Consider the following 23,258-nt stretch of genomic DNA (forward strand, 5'->3'; position numbering starts at 1 on the left):
AAGGTGCCACCCCCCCGCAGGGAACATTCCAGGCTCAGCAAATCCAGCAGCGAGGAATTCCTGCAGAGCCCTGAGCCTGCTGGCACGGAGCTTCCACCCCATAACTGCTCCTGTCCGCAGGGCCCCGGCACAGGCAAAGGTAGGGAGATGTTCCTGAGCTGCCAGGGGCCGCAGTTCCAGCAGCTGCTCTCCCTGAACCCCTGCCCTGCTCTCTTCGGGGCTGTTTCCTCCAGGATTTCACCCCAGCTGTTGAACAGCACTCAAACAGGCGCTGGGTTTGATTTTTTCACTCCCTGCTCCTGGAGGGGGCACTGAAATCCACGTCAAGGGCAGCAGGATTTTCCCTTTCTGGTTCTTTCTCAAGCAGCATTGCCTTTGGAGAACCTTCCTGCACCGTGTGCTTCCCTGGGGACACATCCCTGGCAGGGCTTTGGCTCTACGAGGTATAAAATGGAGTTGCAATCACCGTCCTGCCAGGGAGTTATCCACCTGCGAAGATCTACAGGTCTCTGGGTGCTCTTTAGAGGCTGCTAAACACCCGGTAAAATTAACTCCGTGCGCTCCAGCGCAGCCTCCGCTTTCCCTGGGCAGTTAAGCTGCCAGCATTCCCGGGAAATCTGTCATTGTTCAGCTCAGCGGCTTCTCCCTCAGCGAGGAAAAGGCGAATCCAGGAGTGGCAGGATATTCCTGCCAGTCTTGGAAGTGAGATATTCGAGTGAGAGGCTACCCAACCTAACCTCCTTCTTCGGGACAGAAATAAAGGTTTCCCCATCCAGCAGCAGCTTTTTTTCCTGTGCTCAGTTCCTGGTTGTGTTCTCCTGCATCCTGACTTTCTTCCCCTCCGCGACACAGCACAAAGTCTTGGCCAGTGCTGCTACCCAAAAACATCTGCCTCCAAGCTCCCTCACACAGCCTCATTATGGATCCTAATTAAATAATTACACATTTTCACTCTCTGTAATTACAGCCACTACTTATGTAAATAAATATGCTGCCTGCGATTACAAAATTATGAAAAGCTATTAGAAAATATAGATTCGGTTAAGGAGAAAATCACTTCAGAGAAGCTCCTGCCCAGGCCCAAGCCTCCCGAGCAGCTCTCCCTTGTCCCCTTCACATCCTGACACCTCGTTTAGCACCAGGAAACCCCTTCCCTCCTGGAATTCTCTGCATTTCTCCAGGCTACAAAGTGCAACATCTTTAATGCATCTTGACAGAGAAATAACTCCCCTTCTGCCAGCGTTTACCAGCAGCAGTGCTTTTACTCCTTAGGGGAGTAAAGCTCCAATACAGCCTTTCCTTCAGCTTTCTTATTTATTTCCTCCACCTTTCTGATTTATTTCCTCCACCTTTCTGATTTATTTCCTCCCCTAAATTCACACGGGGGAGTTCCTCAGCACTTTAAAGCAGCGGCCTCGATACCTCCCTGAAGGATCACCTAAAGCTCAAACAAAAATAATGCCGTCTTTTTCTTTCTGTTTCGCTTCTGCAGCAGTTTGGCAAGCACAGCTTTCCTCGGGGCAAGCAGCTTCCTGCAGCTCGGGAATGCTCAGGTTTGCAAAGCAGCCCGTGCCGACTGGAAAAGGGGGGAAAAAAAATAAAAAGGATTTCATTTAGGAAGTGCTGCGGTACCCATTTATCAGCTCGGATGCACATCAGCCCAATTTACCCTCCTGGAACAGACTTCTATAATTACTCCGAGAACTGCTGAGCGAAGGAGGAAACCGAACACACCTGTGAGCATCAACTATTTCCACGGCTTTTCCCCATCTTTGCTTGACACAACAAACCAAGAATGATCCCGAATGGGAGAACAACGATCCGGAGCCCTGGGGACCTGCCAGATTGTGTCACCCCTTGTGGCCCAGCAGAGCTTTTGTGCGGTGCTAAGGAGCTGCTTGGCTTAACAGAGTTGCCATCTGTGACTCAAAAATAGACACATTTTTTAGTAGGTCCCGGCAATCCAGATATATTTCTTCTCTTTGTTTCGAACCAGAGAGTTGTACGATTCTCAGTGCAGCTGCAAAGCTCAAAAGGTGCCAGGCTAACACGCGTATAATTAACTGGCTGAAGTTCCTAACTAATTAATTTGGCTTTTCCAGCAGTTTGAGCTCTGCAGCGGCTCAGGGCTGTGACTCAGCCCGACTCACCCGAGTGTTATCTGCACTGCTGAAGCCTCGTTCAATGCTGATAAACCCGAGGGCAGCGCTGACCGTCCGGCACAGAACGGGGATTTTCATTTTGGCTGCTGTAAACCCCCGCAGCAGCCCAAGCACAACATCCCCACCACATCAGCAGTATCGGTCCTCACTCACTCGTTCGAGTTTTGAAAAGCACTTTAATAAATCACCCCAAACACAGCACTGGGACAAAGTTCCTGTATTTGAGCCCAAAGCTCGCTTTTCTCACCCCAGCATTACAAAGAGATGCCTCGCACGTGTGAGAAAACATCATTTTCCCCGATGCCAGGGAATTTTTTTTGCTTTTCTCATCTGCGAGGTGATGAGTCAGCCCCGTGTTTGCAGGCAAGGAAGGGGGAAAGCTGCTCCTTGTACCGCTTACAAACGCTTTCGGGAGCGGCTCTTTCCTGCAGGGCTGCCCGGAGGAACCCCGGGCACCCCTTCGGCACCGGGGAGGCTCCAGCTGCGCTCCGCTTCTGCCGCCACGGGCCGGGGCTGCCTTTCCTCATCAACACGTTCGCCTTTCACTGCGGGAAGATTTGTCAATGGCTGAGAAGCGAAAGGGAGGCAGCGAACAAAGGCTTTTGACGTTTGTCATGCTCCCCGAAGCCTCTCTGTCCCCGGCGCCGCGGGGAGAGGGCAGCAGCTGCTGTTGCAGGGATGCTGCTGTTGTCACCCTCTGGGGGAAAAAAAAAAAACAACAACATTTCCACGAGGCCAGAAGGCACAGCTCACACGGATTTCTGCACCAAAGGGGCGCAGGAGGCCCCGTTCCCCCGTCGCCGGTGACACCAGTGCTGCCTTCCCACCCGCAGCGCTTTGCTGCTCTCCAGTTTTCCCTTTAAAAGCCGAATTTGGTCCCTCCTGGGCAAAGTGGAGGGGCTCTAATGATGATTTATCCCCTTCACCCTGCAAAGAAAGCAAAATTCGGGCCCTCCCTGCAGCAGGACGGTGGCCTGTGCCCTTTGACATCTCCTCAGGAGCCACCTCTGGAGGGGATGTGTGTCCCAAAAAGAAGCCCAGCTCCCGTCCCAGAGAACCAAAGCACAGCCCCGAGCTTCCAAAGCTCCCTGCCCCTGCTTCCTCATTTCAGAGGTGATGATCTAATGAGTCATTAAAGACAAACAAGAAATAGGAGAAAGCGTTTGACTTAGCACTTCTTCTTCCCAAAAAATACTGTAGCTGCAGAATTTTAAGCAGAGCGAGCCAGAGCAATTTTAATAATATTAAGCTTAAATTGACAGGGAAAAGGGTGAATACAAAAGAGTAACAAAAACCCAAATATATATAAACCATAAGGCTTTGTGAAAAGAATATGATTAAGCTTTCAAAGTTATACATTGAAAATTTAGGCAGTGCTGGGAGTGAGGGCTTTTTCTTCTCTGGTTAAGAAGCACCCTCCCATGTAATCACAGAACAAAGGCTGCAATAATTCATACGAAGGGAGCTGGTGCTTGCAGGCTTGGTGCTGGTTTCCATGTCCAGCTCTGGTGGCACAGCCTGGGTGTGCTCCCTGTGCTCCTGGGCACGTGTGCCACCCTGCTTGCCACCTTCTTCTGCCAGAGAAACCAGGAGCTGCTGCCCAGCAGTGACACCAGAGCCCCGGTCCGTGTGCCTCGGCTGCTCTCCCTCAGCCTCAGGCAGAACCCACAGCTTTACAGTAAAGATCAATGTGCAGTTTTACTGTACAGATAAACGTGAAGGTCCCCGCGTGCGTTTCCTGCGTTAATTTTCATTGTTGCAGCCGTGAAAACAAGAGCCAGGCTGGCACACAGGGATGAAATCCTTTAGCAGCAGCAGAGAGGCTCCAGAGCAGAGGGGATGCTGAGGGTCAGGGATGGAGCTGCAGCTCCCAGAAGGTCCCCGGGGATGGATTTTTGCTCCTCACCAGGCTCAGCTCTGCCCTCACACCCTTTCCTCCAAGCTGAACACACCGGGCCGCATCTCCAGATCATCACTGCACCAAAAAGAGCCTCAGCCTCTGATTTAGGACAAATCCCAGCATTTCCCGTGGACAAAGCCAGCCTGCAGGAGCTGTTGACACCAGCTCCCTCCCCAGCTCTGAAGCTGCATTTGTGAAATGGCTGTATTGATCCCAGCAGGTAATTACTGGTTAATTACTGATAATTGCTCCTACCACGACAGTTCCTGCAGTGGCTCTGTCACTTCTCTCGAGGTGAGGTCTGCAGTGTTTGATAAATTCTCACCTCATGTTTGAGAGCTTAACAGGTTTGCAGCTGTTTTGTTTGAGATTTGGTTTGGGTTTTTTTTTAAAGGATGGTGGAGGGATTAAAGAAGCAGAGTGAGTCTGTGGTGTACCCATCCCCTCCTCCTTAAAAGTGTCACCCGTCCCTTTTACCACAGGTGTGTATGTGGCACACTTTTGGGTGACACTGCCCTGAGAGACTGCAGGACACAGGGTGGCAAGAGAGCAACTGAGATTTGGCAAATAAATGGTAAATAATTAAGGATATGACTCCTACAGCGCTGATTTTTCACTGTCACATAAATAACAGCAACAACAACAATAATAACAGGCCAATATTGCCAGATACCAGGGGGATTAAACATCAAATTAATGTTTAGCAAGGTTAGGATTAAGCAGAAATAACAGCTTTATGATTAGAGTCTGAAACTGCTGCTGATAATGACTGATTATGCTCCTGCAGAGGAAGAATTACAAGTGCTTAAGGACAAATAACCCTCCCGAAGTTGCTGGCAGCCTAAAGCTGAGAAGCACAGACATAAATCGTCTGTGTAATGGGGCTGGTGCTTTGTGGACAGAGCAGGGAGGTGAGGGAGGATGTGAGTGGTTTCCAAGAGATAAAACGATAAAACACTTGCTTGTCTCCATGTCACCGCTATCAAAGCGCCGGGGAGGAGTTAAACTGAGCAAAAACAGGATAAAAAAAAAATCTTCTCAAGTCCTCTCTGCGTGGGATTTTGGAGCCCTTGTGGCAGGGTTCTTGTTTATGTGAAATCATTTTATCTGGAGCTTGGCAGCGTCTGTCTGCAGTTTCCAGCCCATTAGGTCGGTGTTTATGGAGCTCCTCACCTTCTCTGGGCTCCTTCCATGGACTGGTTTTCCATGGGTTTGTTTTCTCCCGGCCTGGACACGGCAGCAAGGCAGAAGCAGCAGATCTGTCCCGTTGTGTAAAGCTGGAAATGGGGGAGAGAGAGAGTCCTGGGGGGAATCCCCACTCACTGCGAGGGGAGAGACATGGAGCAACTCCTGAAAGAGCCTTTCACAGGAAAAAAGCACTGAGCAGAGCTGGAAATGGGGCCGGGACACGGGGTGGGAGCAGCGACAAGTGAGGAGTCTGAGTGGGGAACTGCCGTGACAGAGGGACCGAGTCTCCTCCACTTGCAGGATGTTCCATCCCATTCCATACACAAATCCACCTGCTGAAACACCCCTGGTGTGTGGAAGCCCCATCAGACTACTCACAATAAGGAAAACAAACCTGGGGTCCCAACTGCGCCGTTTCTTTGTGTCAGTTCGAAATTCACGGTCGTGCTAATGCAGCAAACGTGACTTTGTCTGAGCTGGGCTCTCCCAAAGGCACATTCCTGCAGCAGACACAGTGATGGGGAGTGTTTTCATCAAATCTCCCTCACCAGAGATATTCCAGAAGCATCTGGACACCATCCTGTGCTCTGGGATGAGCAGGGAGATGGGACCAGGTGGTCCCTTCCAACCTGGGACCCGTCCTGGGATTCTTTCTGCTGGGATAGTAATATTTGCTCGACTCATAAACAGAATTTTCTGTGCCATTATCACAGAAAACTAAAACCCTGCTGCACATGGATCTGTGTATTTGCAGGAGAAACCTGAGGGGGAAAAAAAATCACAAGGATTTAACCAATTAAAAAGGAATTTTCATGGGATGATGGCACTTCAGCACATTTGGAAACAGATGAAACTCTTCAACACATTAAAGGGAAATCAGAGAAATCCATGATGTGTGTGTGCCACATCCTCCCCATGTCCCCTGCCACTCAACCACCGTGCTCAGAGTTTATTGTTGTCTACTCCGGGCAGTGTTGAGCTCCAGCACTTCCCAAACACCCGGTTCCTATGGAGGAGGAGCAGAGGGTCAGGCTGGCCCCCCACCCGTGCTGGATTCCCCTTTCCTCCTTTTGCTGCTGCATCTCCCTCCATTTCCTCCCAGCCGGGAAGAGTTTCACAGAATCACAGAATCGCAGAATTCAGACAAACACCGCTTGACTTTTGGAAGTATGAAGTTTTTCTGCTCCCTGTAATTACTCCAGATCTCCAGGCAAGCCTCAGGCAGCTCAGCCTGGCTGGAGTCCCTGCTTTTTCCACAGGGAGGGAAGCTGGGCGCGCTCCCTGGGGATTCCAGGAGGGTTCCGCAGTGAGGTACACGATGGACAGATCACAAAATGACCAAAGGCAGCAGGAGGGAGGGCCAGGGGGGCAAAATGTCACTGGACAGGGCCTCTGTGTGGTCAGATTTCCATAAAAATTTGGGAAATCCTTTTCCTGGGAGCAGTTCATGCGCTCCCCAGTGCAGAAGGGTTGCAGAGAGCTGCAGTTTATGAGGGGATGTTGTGGGCACGCAGTGCCTGTGTTGGTCTGGGCTCATCCTGGCTGGCCTGGGCTCTCCAATAAAAAGAAATGTTTAAAATAAACCTTTAGCATCACTGGAGTGGATACAGGATGCAGAAGATTCCGGGCAATTGGCAGAAGCTGAAAAGCGTCCATTTAAAGGCAGTGTCCTTTAAGAGTGCCAGCCCCAGGCAGGAGCACAGCCCAGGCAGGAAGTTTGTCAAACGCTGGTGACTAATTGCAGATTAATAACGCGAGGGAAGCTGCTGGTAGCTCCTCAATGCTCCTCCTCATTGCCCCTCCATCTGTCTCCAGGCAAACACCAGTGAGATGTTTCAGTGATGCATCAGGCTCTGGAATCGAGATAAAAACAATGAAAAGCAGAAAGAAATCAACACCAGCTTTCTGAGGGAAGAACGAGGCTCCTCTGGCAGAATGGGGACGTTTAAGGGATTCTGGTTTCGGGTTACACTGAGGAAAGCCCCGGTTTGTGGAAGCCACCCGTTGCACACAGAAGTGATGATCCTGGCTCTGATCAGGTCAAAGCACTTGGACTGAGCTGCCAAAAGGACTTCTGATCTGCAGCAGCCTGGAAGGGCCAGAGCTGGGTGGAATTGTGGTACCAAGGCAATAACTGTGGTGCCAAGGCAGGAAGAGAAGCTCCATGTCAGGCTGGTGAGGAGGAAAAGCTCTTTCACCATTTGCTGGTCACTCCCAGGTCTGGGATTTTCCAGCTTTCCTGCAGGACTGTGCAAGCACATTTCATTTCTATGATGCCTTGCTCTCCCTGGCTGATTTACTGCACCCAGGACAGTCTGGCCATCGAGTGTGGCTCGTCTGGCTCCAGCTGGCTGCTGCCCCTTGGAGAACTTCCCTCAGACCTGTCCCTATCTCCCACCCTCCTGCCGAGCCATTCCTAACCCCTGACCCTTCCCACTTCTCTCTGAGCTCCTTTTCCCTGTCCTGCTCCTGCCTGGGGTGATGACGGCAGAGGAGCTGTGCCCGGGAGGGCTGTGATGGATGGGCTCTGCCTGCAGGACTGTTTGCTCCCAAACCATCAGGAACCTGACACAAACCCAGCCTGTGGCAGCTGCGGGCTCTGATTCACGGCCCACACGAGGCCTCAGGAGCACAGGGCCCGTGCCTCCCCCACTTAGCTGATCAAATGAAAAGAGAAGAAATTAAGTCTTCAATTAATCTTCCCCTCTCCCCACCAGGCTCGCCTGTGGTGCTGAAACTGATCCACAGCAATTTGCCAGGAGCCAACAGGGAGAGGGAAGCAAGCTGGGAGAAGAGGCAGGTCAGATGTTTTGCCCAAACACCAACAAGAAGCCAAAGAGACAAAAGTCCAGGGCATGACAAAAACGTTCATTTTTCTAAAGTTATTATTTTACTCACTGTAACATTAGTAGATATAAGGAGTTGTTTCATAGGATCAACATCTCTGACATTCATCTGTGACCTCAGAAATAATGTTGGTCCTAAAGCCTGGCCAGCCCAAGCCCAGGTGAGGAGGAAGGAAGGTCAGTGGTGCCTGAGTGAGCACCAAGATGTGATGCCCAGAGATGGGCAGAAAGTTTGGCAAAAGAATCAAACACCACCAGTGTGGGTGTGAAAATGGTGCTGAGCCCCCCTCAGCTGAAATCACGGAGTGATGGCTTCCCAGCTCAGGGCACTGCCCTGGATTCGGGCAGGGACACAATAATGGGGTTATTCTTAGCCAGTCTATCAGGGGACAGTTGGTTTGCTTCGCTGGTTGGCCACCAAAGGCAACGAAAAAGAAGTTATAGGAAATACAGAACTGCTGCTGCCAGCCGGGTTAATGAGGTTTCGTCGCTGCAGGTGGCTTCAGCAGGCCGTGTGCTCCACGGGCGTGGAGCGGTGCTGCCGGGGGTGCCACGGGAATGGGGTGAGTGGAATCAATCCGAGGCCCCAGGGCTCCGTGTCTCCCCAAACGGATTCGATTTCTTTGATCTTTGTCGAGAGCGAGGATCGATTTTACTAAAAATGATGCAGAGCAAAAGCCCTTTTCCTCATTTACTGGAGCTGCATCCAACCGGGCTGTGTGAAAACAGCTCCCTGATCCCTGGAAAGTGCCCTGCTGGAACTTTGCTTTTGGTATTTGTACCAGTTTGGGCTGGATTAGCCAGAAACCCATGAATGACTGTTTTCTTTCCCCAGTCCTGGATTACCCTGGAAAATCTAAATGTTTTCAAGCTGAGAAATAAAATGACCAAGATAAACATCCCTCCACAAGCCTGAGAGCTGAGCTCTGCCATGGGGATGGCTGCTGTTTAATTACTTTGCAGAAGTAAAGGGTCTTTTCTTTATTTAATGACCTCTGCAGTACCTGCTGTGCCAAGCAAGAGGAAGGAGGGTCCTTGTGCTTTGAGCTGGAAATGAAAAGAAGCCTCCCAGAACAGCTCCCAGCAATTCCTCCCCTCCCAAGAGCCAGCATCCCCATGCAGCTGGGTGAAGAGTTCTCCCTCCTGCCTACACAGCCAGGTAAACGTGGGCTGGCAATTAAAGTCCGGATTTCAAACTCTAAACGAGTTTGCCTTTGATTGCCGTGCGTCAGTCGCAGAGCAAATCATGTTTATTCATGACCCTGCCTCCCAACCCGCCCGGCGCAGGGGGAGCTGATGCTCCCTCCACATCCAGAGGCACAGCTCCTAATTCCTGGTCAGCGGCCTGGTAGTCCTTTGGACAGCTTAAACCAGCCAGCCTGGCTCTGACACAGCAGAGATTCCAGGCCAGGCTGGATGGAGCAAGCTGGGCCAGTGGAAAGCTCCCTGCCCATGGCAGGGGAGGAACGGGATATATTCAAGGTCCTTCCATCCCAAACCATTCTCCGATTCCGTATTTCACACAGCACCTTCTTTGTGCCTCTTATCACCAGGCTGCAGAGCGTGGGATCGATGGGAAAGGACACAGCTTCTCCTTTTCTCCAACTCACTCGCCTTTATCCTCCACTGAAAGGGGAATATTTCCAAAAGTGGCCAGCAAGAGCTGTTTACAGAGCCCAGCTCTGCAGACGTGGACATTTGTTCTTGGTTATAAACATGTGGTGGAACAGAAACCTGCAACAACTGAATAACCCCGAGCTCACTTACCCAGCCAATTTCCTTTCACAGGCTGCTGAAGCAACGGCTTGTGGAAATTACTCAGGGCAGCCATGGGAAATCAGGCCCTGGACTGATCACAATTTTGTCTTTCATTCATATTTATCTATTTGGCTTCGTTTCCTCAGCTGTTTTTCCATGTATGTGATTGTACCAAGACCCGGACACCCCAATTAAGTCGTTTTCCCCCCCAGATCTCCTGGGGGTGGACAGGGCCTTGCCTTGCACTGACACTCTTTGCTCTGCTGCTCTTTGCACGTGGGAGTGCACACGGAGACATGAAAACAACACTCAGCAACTGCCAAAGGTGAGCACACAGAGGACAGGATGGAGCACTGGGTGAGATCCATGGAATTCTCCGATATTCCTTTAGAGGCTGGTGTAAAACAAAAAACAAAACCAGTTTGGGTGGAGGTTTGTGACAAGACCTGAGCTGTCACAGACTGGGCTGTGCCCCACTCACTGCTTTGGGAATTCTGGAAATGGAACATTCTCAAGTGGCTGAAAATCTTCTCCACCTCAAGAGCTCTCCCCAGGTGGAATAACCTGCAAGGTTTGCTAAGAGTTTTCAGAGATCCCTTATTTCATACAAATCTTAATTGTCAAGACGTTTCTGAGCCATGGAAGTCAGTAGTGGCTCCCACTGGCAGGATTAATTCTGGTCTTGGTGCAGTGACAGAATCTGCCCCTTGTGGGGGGATGAAAGAGCACCTGGGAACATTTTTCCCCTAACCAAACCTTAGTCCTGATTCTCATTTTGTGAAATATTTAGTGTTTTGTGTGTAGGTCTGGCACAGTCCTTCACACCCGTACATCACTCTCAAGCAATGCCCAGTAGAAAATCCAGATTCTGCTTCATTTACTTGTTATTTTGGAGAGCCAGAGGAACAAAAGATGTGTTTTTTTTGTTTTTTTTTCTTCAGGCTTAGAATCCTAATCCTTATTCTCCCAAGACCCACAGAGCCCACAATAAGGAGATATCACCCTTTATCCTCAAAAAATGAGGAAGAGATTTATCATTGGGAACGTTTCTGAGCTGTCTGGCAACACCTGGAGAGATTTATTGTATTGTGACACAGAGAACCCTCATCCTGGGCTGGGAGCATCATGAGAGCACAACCCAAGGTGAAGGAGTGGACTGAGACTCGATATGGGCAGTCCCAGAAAAGTCCTCTAAAAACCTCCCGTGCCTTATTTTAATAACACACAAAAAAGTTATAATTTCTGTCATTTGAATTTCAAATCCAACAGAAAGATCTACCTGATGCTTCTATTTTAAAATGCAATTCTTTCTTCTCTTTTCTTTTCAACTCCTTTGCAGAACCAAACATCATGTTTCATCTCCAAGCACTGAGATTAAAAAAAGCCAAAACAATTAGTGGGGAGCTGATGAAGGTGACAGGGTCATAATTAGTGCTGTTCCTCTCCAGCATGTGTTTATCATGCTAACAGAACAAGTCACTCACAGGGTTAGAGTCATGAGCTGCAGGAGCACACATGCCTTGTGCAGCTCTCACACTGCTGGGGCTGTTCTGCAGGGGGGAAAAAGCACAAGTTCAAGGTTTTAGAGAGAGTTAGAGCAGTCAATAAACAGGAATGGTTCGGATGCTGCTGGGGGCTCAGTAGTCCTGACACTGTAAAGCCAGAAAATTGCTCCTATGTGGCATTTTAAGGGTGGTCCCTGCTAGGACAGGAGCAGTCCTGGTGATAATTCTGTGATACTCCAAAAGAAAATGGGTTTGTAGCACCAGAGACTCTTGTACTCTGCAGCATCTGCACCTGCACGGTGAGCACAGAGAGCAGGAGATGCTGGAGGCAAATCCCTCAGGAGCTCCAAACCAACCTGGGGGAAATCTGTTTAATTAAATACTTTTAAAGAACCCTTTGCAAATCCCTCCTTTCCACCCTCCCCACTCAAATACTGGATGTTCCTCACAGGATTTTGCAGGAACTTGATTAATCTCCCTAAAACTATTTTGTCTTCCTGTATCCACAGCTGAAAATGAGCAGCAATTACCCAGGGAGGATGTCCCTGTGAGAATCCCTTGCTAATTAGGCCTTAAGTGATTAGTTCCCTTCCCATCCTGCCCTAAATCTCTGTATTTTTTCCTCCCTGGTGTTGGAAAGTCAACTGGAGAAAAAGAAACAATCAGCAACTATTATTTAACTATGTGCAAACACATGTCCAGGAGGAGCAGAGCAAGTGGGAAATGGGAGTGGTGGAAGCTGTGGAATGAACTTCACGTGGAATGTCCATTCCTTGCTCTGAAATGGGATTAAAAATTGGATGATTTTGAAAGGATAGCAACAACTCTGCTTCGAGATACAGCAGCCCTCCACTGACAGGCCAAGGAAAAGCTTTCCCTGGCTCAATCCTGCAGTTCGGTGCCATATCCCACTGACAAACCCAAGAGCCGCTGGCTAAACAGCATTTCCCATGGCTAAGCCCTTGCTTTGGCTGGGCACTTTTGCATTTGTTCAGCCAATACCTGCAGGAGAACGCGCTGAGCCATCAGTGCTGGCTGCAAACCAGCCCGGCTCCATCTGCCCCGCTGCAGGACGGCTCCACATCGCAGCAATCGTAATTAACCCATTGCTGCCTTAACGAGCGGCTGTTTGCTCACTGCTGGCCCGCTCGGGGTGCTGTGTTTATCATGCTAACAGAACAGGCTGCTTTAGAGCCCCGATGGGAGAGGAAAGTGCCTGGTTATGCTCACTGGCACCTGCCACCCGCTATTCGCGCCGTTCAGCGTTACGGGGATTTCTTGCTGGAATATGTGGGCAAATTTTAATGCAAGAAAAGTGGGAATAGGGCATCTCATCTCCCAGCAAATTCTGGCAGCGCTGAGGCAATTCCAACTCCTCTCTCCCTGCCTGGCATCTGCACTGGGCTGTTTGGAGCAGGAGCAGAGGATCCTCCAGGTTCCTCCCTCGGTGCAGGAGCAGAGAACGCAGACTCGAGGCAGGACGCTGTGCTGGGGCATTCCAGAGCTGCTCGGATCCCGGCCAGGAACAGGCAGATCCTGCTGGATTTGCTGGTATCAGACCCTTGTTTGCCAGAGTTCTTTTGTTCCCTTCACCTGCCTTCCCACAGAACAGCCACACTGGGAATGCTCTTTGGAAATCATGTTGGAATGGGGATCAATACTGGGATCAATGGGGCTGTCTGACAGCCAGGATGGGCTCAGGATGACAGGACAGCGACAGAAGAAAGCAGGGGTGGGGGGTTTGGTTAATAAAGTGAAAAGGTCAGGCAGCACAAGAGGTGACAGAGGGAAAATGCCTGGGAATACCCTGTGAAAGGATCTCCTGCTTCCCGAATTCCAGCCCCGCAGCCAGACAAGAGCCGTGCCAAGTCCCACAGCTTTGCAACCAGCTACTAAAGACAGAGCTTTCTTGTCTGTTGGTTCAATAAACAGAAGCCTGTTATCATATTTATTTGCTGATTGAATCTAAATTACAAGTGAGCTGCAAGCTGCAGAATGGCTCTGTGGAATTAGCAGCTCAATCCCGCTCTTTTTTAATAAGGGTTCTGATTGCAGCAGTGATACATCCTGCAGGCGCCGCGGCTAAGCCTGAAATGAATTCAAAATAAAAGGAAAAAACAGGAGTGGAGATAATCTCCAAGTGTCAATTTGCCTTTTAAACCCAATTTACCAGCTCCTGAAACAACCCTTTGCTGGTAATGGAGGAATTAGTGAGTTGGAATGCTCTTTGGAAGAAGTTTTTTCCCTAAATAAGCTGGGTTTTAATGTTTAACTGGGAGTTCTGGCAAAACTTAGGGAAAAGCCAGGTCTGGGAGCCCAAAGTCAACTCCTGTCCCCTGGGCAGAACCCTGCTCATCAGGCATTCAGTGCTGACCTTTCCTGCTTTTATTGAACAGGGCTGAGCGTCTCCTCCGGGAGGGCGGCGTGGGCTCATCGAGGCAGGTGAGCTCTCGGCAAACAGAGGTGAGTCTCCTCCTGAACTTTGCACAGATTCCCAGAGGAGACACGAGTGCGTGTGCCAGGGATGAGCATCCCAGCCCTGTAACCCCTTCAGGGATGCCCTGGGAAGAAGAAAAGGCTGCAAATCCAACCCTATCCCGTTTTCCCGATGCACACGCTGGTTATTGTGAGGAGATTTCCACTAACAAAGGTCCTTCAAACACAGATCCATAATAAGTAGCTTTTCTCTCCTCAAGAATGAAACAGCCCAGCTGGGGAAAAAGGCACAATTTGTGGAATTTGCTTTGAATTTCCCTCCCTCAGAGCATCCCCAGATCCTGAGCAAGACTTTTCCCAGGCTACGTTAGCACAGCAAAATGCTCCATGGATGAAAAGCCATCCCAATCCCAAGGAAGGGTGCTAACAATAGAAAACAAAGTGCCAAGTTCACGTTCCTGCGTGTGACAATTCAAAGATGTAATTTCCATGACAGTTTTTCTCCCTAATTAGAAGCATAATTAAAAATTACACTTCAAAAAAACCAAGTAGTTTGCACTTTCCCCCCCCCCCCCCCACCCATTTAAGGGAAGAAAATCCTTTGAGGATCGATCTAAAAGTGAGATTGCATGAGAAGAACTGCTCTGAAAAGTCCTTTGGAAACAGAATGAGCTGAACACTTGGAAATTCAACTTTCACTATGCCCACTCCTGTTTGGGTAGGAAAGCAGGGCACTGACATTAGCTCTGGGTCAAGCCCTGACGTTGTTTGCCTTTTTTGTCCTCTCCCCCCATTGATCACCCAGAATTACCCAGGTCCCAGGGTAATTTTCTCTCAGAGCACAGCCCTCATTAGACACTCAAGAACTCAGCTGTGAGGGCACAAAAGTGCAGGGAATGAGGCAATTTCTGCCGCTCTTTGGCAATTTTGGGGCATCAGGACACTGAACCCCGTCAGGTTGGTGTCAGGGGTAAATACAGGGAGGTGATGGGCAGGAGCACATGCAGGGCATCTGAAATGGAACTCAAATCAAAAATCTGCAGTGCAGATAAATATCTAAAGTCGAGGAATTTGAATTTTCGAACCTAACTTTCCTTCTCTCCATCCTGCATAAAATCGTAAAGATGAAACACCCCTGATGAGGTGCTTCAGAATTTTTATTGATTTCTGCCTCAGATGTGATGGTTTTACCAACAAACGTGTGAACCAAGGATGGAAAACTTAGACTTCAGGCAAAAAAAAGAGCCCATGAACGTTCACCCTTTCATGGGAGCCACCCAATTTCTGTGATGACAGGCAGAGCTTCAGAACACTCAGCTAATTACACGGTGCTGGTAATTATTGGTATAAAACCGACGTTAAAGGCAGATGAAAAGTGCTGGTGTCATTTTTAAGGCACAGAGTTACAGGGCTCAGAAATGTCAAGTCAAAATTTCAGTTTGAAACACAATTCCAAGCCTTTTCATGCGTGTGGTTTTTAATCTAATGACAAGCTGGAACCCTGCACTCACAGAAATCACATTTCCAGAGGAAAGCTCTCAGGTTTTATGGATCCTGCTCCTTCTTCACAAGGGCACATCCAAACCACCCCTCTGGCACCAGAGCTCTGTTTTAAGGGAGTTTTTTTGGAATTGTTTGATTTAAAGGGAGAAACCATCCAGTTGTGTGGTGCAACGTGGGCCAGTGGCAGGTGTCCCTTCCCATGAGAAACTGGAATGAGGTGAATTTAAGGTGAATTTAAGGTTCTTCCCAACCAAAATCCTTCTGAGATACCACATTTTTATGAAATCCTGCCTCTCCCAGCTCCTGTTCAGCCACACAGGTGGGTCAGGGCTGCCTCTGCCTTCAGCAGGCTGACAGCAGCACAGAAAGAACTCTCTATATTAATGTAAATTACACTTAATTAGTAGAAGACAGTAAACTTGTGCTATAGGCAAAGAGATACAAGATTGGATGCAACCATGAGCCATAAAATCCGAGGGATCCTACCACACACACCAGGCCCATCTGCTGACAGCAAGCCCTGCTCTAAAGACTTTGATGCCTTGATTATGCAAATCAGGGTGATTATTCCATCCTCAAGACTCCAGCAAGATAATTACCCAACAATAAATCACCACAACTCAAGCGGCTGCAAATGAATTTTAAGCTTTATCGCCATAATTGCAATTGGATGGTGGTTATTAACTGAGCAGGAGAGAGGACATCAGGCCCCCGAGATCCCTCCCTGCTGCTCGTGAGTGAAATTGGAATGGTTTGGCTTTGCTCGGCCTGCCTGGAGGCTGCAGAGGGGTTTCATTTTCAGGAATATGACTCGGCTTCTCTATAAATACAATTTTCACCTGCCCACGAGGCTGGTTTCTGGCTGGTTCAGACTCTCAAGGACTGAAGCAAAGCATATGGAGTGAATAGCAGGGTTTTAGCAGGTCCTGAGCATAATTTTGTTCAAATTATCACCATTTGAGAGGAAAAAACCTCAGTCTCTCACCTAAACCTGGTTTGGTGGTGACTCTTGCCTGCCTGGAGTTCTCCAGGTTCCCGAGTATGAGAAAGTAAACCCAGATAAAATCTTAAAATTAAGCAAAGCACAGCTCCTGCAAGAGCTCTACAGAACAGAGGGAAAGTCCCCAAGGCACGTTTTATAATAAAAGTTAAGCACCGTCATTTTTGGCTGCTTCAGACTGCGTTTCCTTTGGAAAAAGCCACATTCCAAGTGAGAAGGAGCCAGGCCTGGAATTTCCTCCAGCTGTGCTGCAGCAGGAGCTCCCCGTTCCCTGCGTCACAGGTGCCTGTGGTGCTCCAACAAACCAGATGATGTTTCCTCCAAGGTTAATTTAATTTATGTTCAAACATAATCAATTATATGGATTTAGGACAGACATTTGTTGCGGGTTTAGGTGATAAAGGATGAGATCAATTACAAACACGTTTACAAAGGAGGGAAATGCCTGATGGTTTGGGAAATTTAGAGATATTGAGAGTATTTGACGTCTATATTAACTCAAAGCCCTAAATGGGCTGGGCTTGTTTACATTGCTGCAGTCTTATTACAGGGTGAATTTTACCAGCTGTCTTGCTGAGCAGTCATTTAGCCTTAAACTATAGTTAAAACTGTCATGGTTTTAAGCAAATTATATTGCGTAAAGTAATTATTTCCCGAACTGCAAAGAGGATCCAGGTAGCTCGTGAATCTCATTTCTGAAAAAGAGATAGGAAAGAGCCCTCCAGGAAGGAGCCATGGATTGGGAAGGGTTCTGTGCTCCAGAAAAGGCCGAGTCAGCTCGATTCAGTGAGCTGAGCACATCTGGGAGCAGAGCAGGCAGGAAGGGAGCAGATTCCTGCTAAAGCAGCCTGGTCCTCAAACGCCTTGACCACTGATCCCAAAATACCCAGGCAGAACCCGTTTCCTTCCCAAAGTGTTCCTGCAGCAATAAACATTAATCCTGGTGATTAACACAGGCTTCAGGCTGGCTGCGTCTGAGGGAAAGCGCTGAAGAGGCGTTTTGGGGGAAATAAACGACAGCAATTAAGGGTTGGGCAGGGTAACGAGGAATATCCTTCATGTTTGGTCTGGCAGCAGCATGGCAGAGCTCTCAGAGAACCCCTAAAATCCCTCTGCAGCCCATATTCCCTGTGTGCAGCAGGAAATTCCTCCCAGAGAACCCCAAAAATGCCCTTTGCAGCCCCAATTCACGGAGTGCAACAGGCGGCTTCCAGCGGGATTTGCTGAAGGGCCTGAAAACTTTGATATAATGAGTTATTTGCTGTAATCTATTCAAAGCTTTGTCTCGCAGCCTCTCAGCAGCAGACTGTGGCCTGTGGGTGGCTGTCCCTGGGGTTTTCACTAATCCCGAGCAAGTGCAGCTTTTCTGCCTCATTGAGAACCCGCCTTTCCCCGGCTTCTGAGCCTCCCCAGCTCCTGAACTTCTCCCCAGCTCCCACTCCCAGCTGAATGTTTGGGTTCCCTCGCACTCTGCAGGATGTGTGTGAGTGTGTGTGGCACCAGGAAGGGCTCATCTGCTCCCCTCCTCTCTGCTCTTCCCATCTCACAGCAAAATGAAGAATCCCAGCCCAGGACAGCGGGGCTGGCACCGTGTGGAGTGGCAATTTGGCATTAATGACCATTGTGGGGGCAGAAAGGCATCTGTGGGCCTGGTTTAAAACGTGTGCTGCCCAAAAATCCAGCAATTAAACCCCCATCAACACAGCAGGGCAAAGCACCATCGACTGTCCACTGAGTGGCCACTACAGCAGCCCAGAATGATGTAAATTAGGGATTTTGAGGGCTATTAAAATGCCTTTTTTCCCCCTCAGAAAGCCAGGCAGGTTATTTAATGCAGATCCTTCTGCAATCATACCATGAGAGAGGCACAATGAGGCAAAATTCCCAGAGGGTTCTGGATCCTAGAACGGGCGGGAGTCAGCCCTGGGTTTGGTGCATGGCTGTGGGATGTGCCAAGACTGGCTTTGCTCATCTATCGAACTGTTGTCAGTCTCCCCCTGTGTCTTGGGGAGCAAAAATTGCAGCTGGAGCATTGATCAGCACCAGAGATCTGTCACCACCAGCCTCAAAAACAAGCAGCCACTAAAAACCTGGAGAAAGCTGAAATTACCTGCACAAGGTGACATTGCCACCTCCCCCGGGGACCAGGCAGAGGAGCAGGAGGAACTCTCCAGTGCTCCAGGGCTGGCTGGGGCTGTGGGGACTCTGCCCCTGTGAAATATTCCCACTCCCTGTGAGCCAGAAGCACCCTGAAGTCAGTGGGGGTCTGTTGCATCACGGAGCAATCACAATTAACTCTAATTACACATCTTCACTGGCTGCCGAGCTTTGCAAAAATAACAAGGAGGCAAGAAAAAAAGAAAACCTCAGAAAAGGCACAAGAGAGGCTCTTGCAATCCAGGTGAATTTTTCCAAGCTGATTGCCAACACTCAAGGCTCCCAAGGGCCTTTGTTAGAAAAAGCACCAGACAAAGAGATGGAGACAACAGGAAGACTCATCTCCTTCTACCTTTTAAAGTAACCTAGTTCGGACCCCAAATTTGGGACACTCAGATATTTGGGGGCCATCACAGCTGAACATTTCTCTGCTTCCCTGGTGGGACACAGCTCTGACAACACCTGAGCAACCTCATGGGTGCTGGAATAGCGAGGAGCTCAATTTTCTCAAGTTTAATCAGAATTAATAACCTGCACTGGGCCAGGTGCTTTTAAATCCTCCTCCTCTTGTCCTTATCTGTCCTGCAAAATATTGCATTCGGGGAGGTGAGCTGCTGGTGAGGAACAATGGCCCTGCCATGGAATCCCTTTCAGCAGCACATCCTTTATCCTCGTCCACAACAAGGAAATTAAGAGAGGTTTTGTAGCTTCCAAAAAGCCGCTCTGAGAGCAGAGCCTGTGCTCTGCCACCCCAGCGTGCACATCCCAACCCTTCATCCACGGACAAATTGTTACGGACTCCCTGCTCCGAGCCTGGATTTGCTCTCCAGAGAGCTCAGCCAATGTTTTCATAAACACTGCCACAGCAAATTTTATTCTATTTGAATATGCACTGATAGCATTTCCCCAGTCAGGGGTCCTGTGGGGATTGCACAGACCACTTTAGGGGATAAAAGCAACCATAAGAAACGGCAATTGATTAAAAAATATAAATTATATGTCAACTCCAAGCCCATGATAATCCAAAACTCTGTCCTATCTTTAGTGAGACAGAGAAAAGGCCAAAATGTGCCCAATGCCCCACAGGCGATCAGTGGCGTGGGTAGGTCAGATCCCTTTTCCAGCCCTCTCTCAGATTAGAACCTTCTGGTGTACTGCTTTTGGGAAAAACACAAATATTTTGGGCCCACTATTGAGTGCACTATTGACATTATTGATTCATGGGACTAACAGCATCCTCCTGGCCCACCCTTGGGAATATGCAAGAAGAGGAGAATTCATTTCCTTCCCAGAGATATCAATACCCATCTTGGCTTCTGAAGAAATCTCACACCCAAGACTATTGATTTCCTACACTTGAAATGAATGGATCCAGTCAATTCCAGAGCTGTGTGAACAGATTGGACTTTGGCTCAAACACACTGGGAATGCAGCAGCTCCGGGGCACCAAAAGCAGGTCAGGGGCACCAAAACCTCCTCGGGGTCACAGGAATGGGGTGAAACACGATGTATTCCACAGCTGCCCGTCCCCCAGGGGCTCCAGCAGGGGAGGACACCCCGGCTACCTCTTTCTGGGGACCCAAAAATGGCTGTTTTCTTATCTGGGGGGACACATTTCACTGGACTTTGCAGCACTCAAAGCACAAGCCATGCCCTCAGCTCATCAGCTTCTGCTGCAGCCCCTCGTTGTCACCGGGGCTGATGAGTCACTGCCTTCATTAAGAGCACAGCACATTTGGTGGGACATTTCCTGACGGCTCAAACCGCATCTGCAGCCACGTCCAGAGCCTGCATTTCCCAGGGCTGGATTTAATATCCTGCAATTAAAAGCCAGCTTGTGCCAGGCCCTGGGTGCTTCCTCTGGCAGGACTAAGGAGCTGCCACACCCCAGGGCAAGGCAGGGAGAGAATCGTCCCCCAGAAGCCAATTCTGACCAGTAATTCCCTGTGCCTCTTCTGCTGAGCAAGGCAAAGGCTCCCTCCGCTCTCCAAGTGTGCACAGGAGGCTGGGAATGCTGCTTGTTTTGGCAGAAGAGATGAGAAAACCACAGAGCATTCGAGTTCAGAAGGCTCATTATGACTAATCTGCCTTCCTGAGCTGCAGGTCTTTTACTCCAGAGTCAGATATAGGCCTGCCCTGGGAGAGAACATCTGCAAGGGATGCTAATTTGGATATCTGTAATAAAGGTGGCACAACCTGCAGGCAGATGACTCTGCAGCAGCGCTGGGAGGGAGCACAGGCTGGGAGAGGGGCTCTGCCGGGTCCCAGCCGGGTCTGCACGAGGATCCATCTCCAGCACTGCACCAGCCTGGCTCTCTGCTGCTGCTGGAGAGGCAGACTGGGCTCTAGCTGGGGAAATGGGGCTCGCATTTTGACCCCTGACTGGGATTTAGCATTTCAGATGTTAAATTTGGGGTGGGCTGTGGGTGCCATAGAGAAAGGTTGAGCAGCCTGGGCTTACTGTTGCATTTTCCTCACTCTCCTCCTCACCTGCACAGTGCTGACCCTCGGCTTTCAGGAGCCTGAAGAACCAGTGTTTTGGACAAGCTGCTGAACATCTCCCAGGAGTTAACAAGCAACCTTCTCCTGCAGTGAAACAGGAAACAGGGCGAGTTCTGCACCATTCTGAGCTAGTTTTTGTGGGTTTGTGGGTTTTTTTCACTTTATATGAGACCTGAGCAACATGTAGGAGTGTGCATGATGCACTTGTACCAGTTAATCAGAGTTGAAGAGGATTTGGGTGGGCCTTTTTTATACAGGAGGAGGAGCTGAGTGCAAACTCAGGTGGTTTGCTCTGAAAATCTTCCTCATTTTTATATTTATTGAATGTTGATGCCAGAAAGAGACAGGCCTGACACAGAAAGCAACAAAGTTGTGATAAACTTGCAGGGAAGTTCATTCCACCGTTCAGGATTGGCCCTTAAAAAAACTCTGCCTTATCCGAGGTGAGTCAGAAATGTTTCCTCTTCAGCATTTGTGGCCAACTCCTCCTTGCATCACAGAAATCAAACTGTCAGTCAAGACCCCACTGCTCTCTTCAAAGCTTTCCACACCAGCAGCCTGTGACAGAGCAGCAAAATAATGAATTATCTCATTGTCAGGGACTGATACTCCACTGCCATTTCCCTTCTCTGTGGCGTGGCACAGTGCAGGAGGCACCTGATCTCCTTCCATTCCCCGTGCTGCTCTGAGCCTTCTGTTACAGAGGCAAAAGGAGAGAACACATGGTAAGGAAATACAGAACAGTCAGGATATTTGCCCCAGGAACAGCACTCCACAAACCAGAAAAGCCCTGAAAAGAGAAGATTTTGTTCCTTATGAGAAGGTTGCACTTGTGGGTTTGAAGTTTCATTTTGTTCTGGCTTCGGGTTCAGGGCTGGTTTTCTTTTATCTGTCAGTTTTTCTTGTTGTTGTGCTTTATTTTCTCCTGTGATTCATCTGACTCTAGGGCAGTTATTGAAATCCTTGATACGAAATGCAAGGGAAATGAATCTCACTTTAAACTTCCTAAGGACATCTCCATCACCTGATTAAAGTCTCCTGCAGTTTTTTCCAGCTCTTCCCCTTACAGAATGAGAGACAAGGTGCATTTCTGGCAAAGGCAGATGTGATTTGTAGCACATCTCCCATCAGACCAGCCATTATTTTAATCCATCGTTTTCCAGGGGAAAGAAAAAATGCTTTTTTTTTTTTTAGTAGGACTGAAAAAAATCCACACAGAGATGAGTTTTACAAGCAGTTAAACTCTGTAAATCAAAATGCTGAGGCAGATGGCAAAGAGTCAGTGAGACTCTGAGCTCGTCCATTAAACACCTCACTCAGTTCTCAGTTATTAAATTGCTCTTTTCCTGACTCAGATTGGAGTTGATTTTCTTACAGATGGCTGGATGGAAAATATTCTTGGAAGCCCAAGGAGTCAAGGAGAGGACAGATTCTTTTCAGCCTCAGAGGAAGCATAAACATCTCAAAGCAGTCTTGTCCATCCATTAAATAAATACATTTATTTTGAGGCAAGCAAAGTATATGAAAGCTTTGCTGTCCTGCTTTCCAGGAGAAATAATTGTTCTGTACTAAGCTCATTTGGCTCCCTTGGCATTGCCAAACTCACATAAATTGGATAAAAAGGAAATTATTGCAGTAACACTTGGAAAGTTCAGGAGAATTCAGTTTGACTGTAGCACTGAAGATGACTCAGAAAGACAAGGGTGTGCACACACAGCAATTCAGGAATGCAACATCCAAGGAGATTTAGGGTTCCACCATCCAGAGAGATTGAAAGCAGCATCTGAGATCCACTCTTTTGGAGAAAATCCCCCAGAAACTGAATTTCTTTAAAACCTCACCACAGAGATGGGTTTCACTGTGTTCCTTCCTTGTCTAGGGCCGTTTGGTAATATGAAAAATACATTCAGAAAAGGTTTTGAGCCATTACTGCAAAAAAAAGAGGAGCTTTCTTAGGAAACACCCTTCAGATTAGGGACTGCTAATGCTCTGAAAGTGAGGTGGTGTTAAGGATATTAAACTATAAGAAGATATTAAAATTTTGCAACAGCAGCTACACTTCCAGGAAATGGTTTCTCTTGGTATTTGAATTGCAAAGAGATCTCTTTACCAGCACAGGGAGTGTTTAAACAAGGAACACTGCTGAGAATTCCAGCCGGGGTTTTTAGCAAATCCCCAGGACGTGCTGGGACTGGGAAGGATGCAGGTGAGTGATGCCCCTCCTTGGCAGTGCCCTGTTCCGCTGCACCGGAGGTTTACAAGCTGTTAACAGCGGGAACAACACCTACAGCCCCCTTCCTC

The sequence above is a fragment of the Aphelocoma coerulescens genome, chromosome 24 (genome assembly GCF_041296385.1).
Source record: "Aphelocoma coerulescens isolate FSJ_1873_10779 chromosome 24, UR_Acoe_1.0, whole genome shotgun sequence".
In the NCBI taxonomy this organism is placed as follows: Eukaryota; Metazoa; Chordata; class Aves; order Passeriformes; family Corvidae; genus Aphelocoma; species Aphelocoma coerulescens.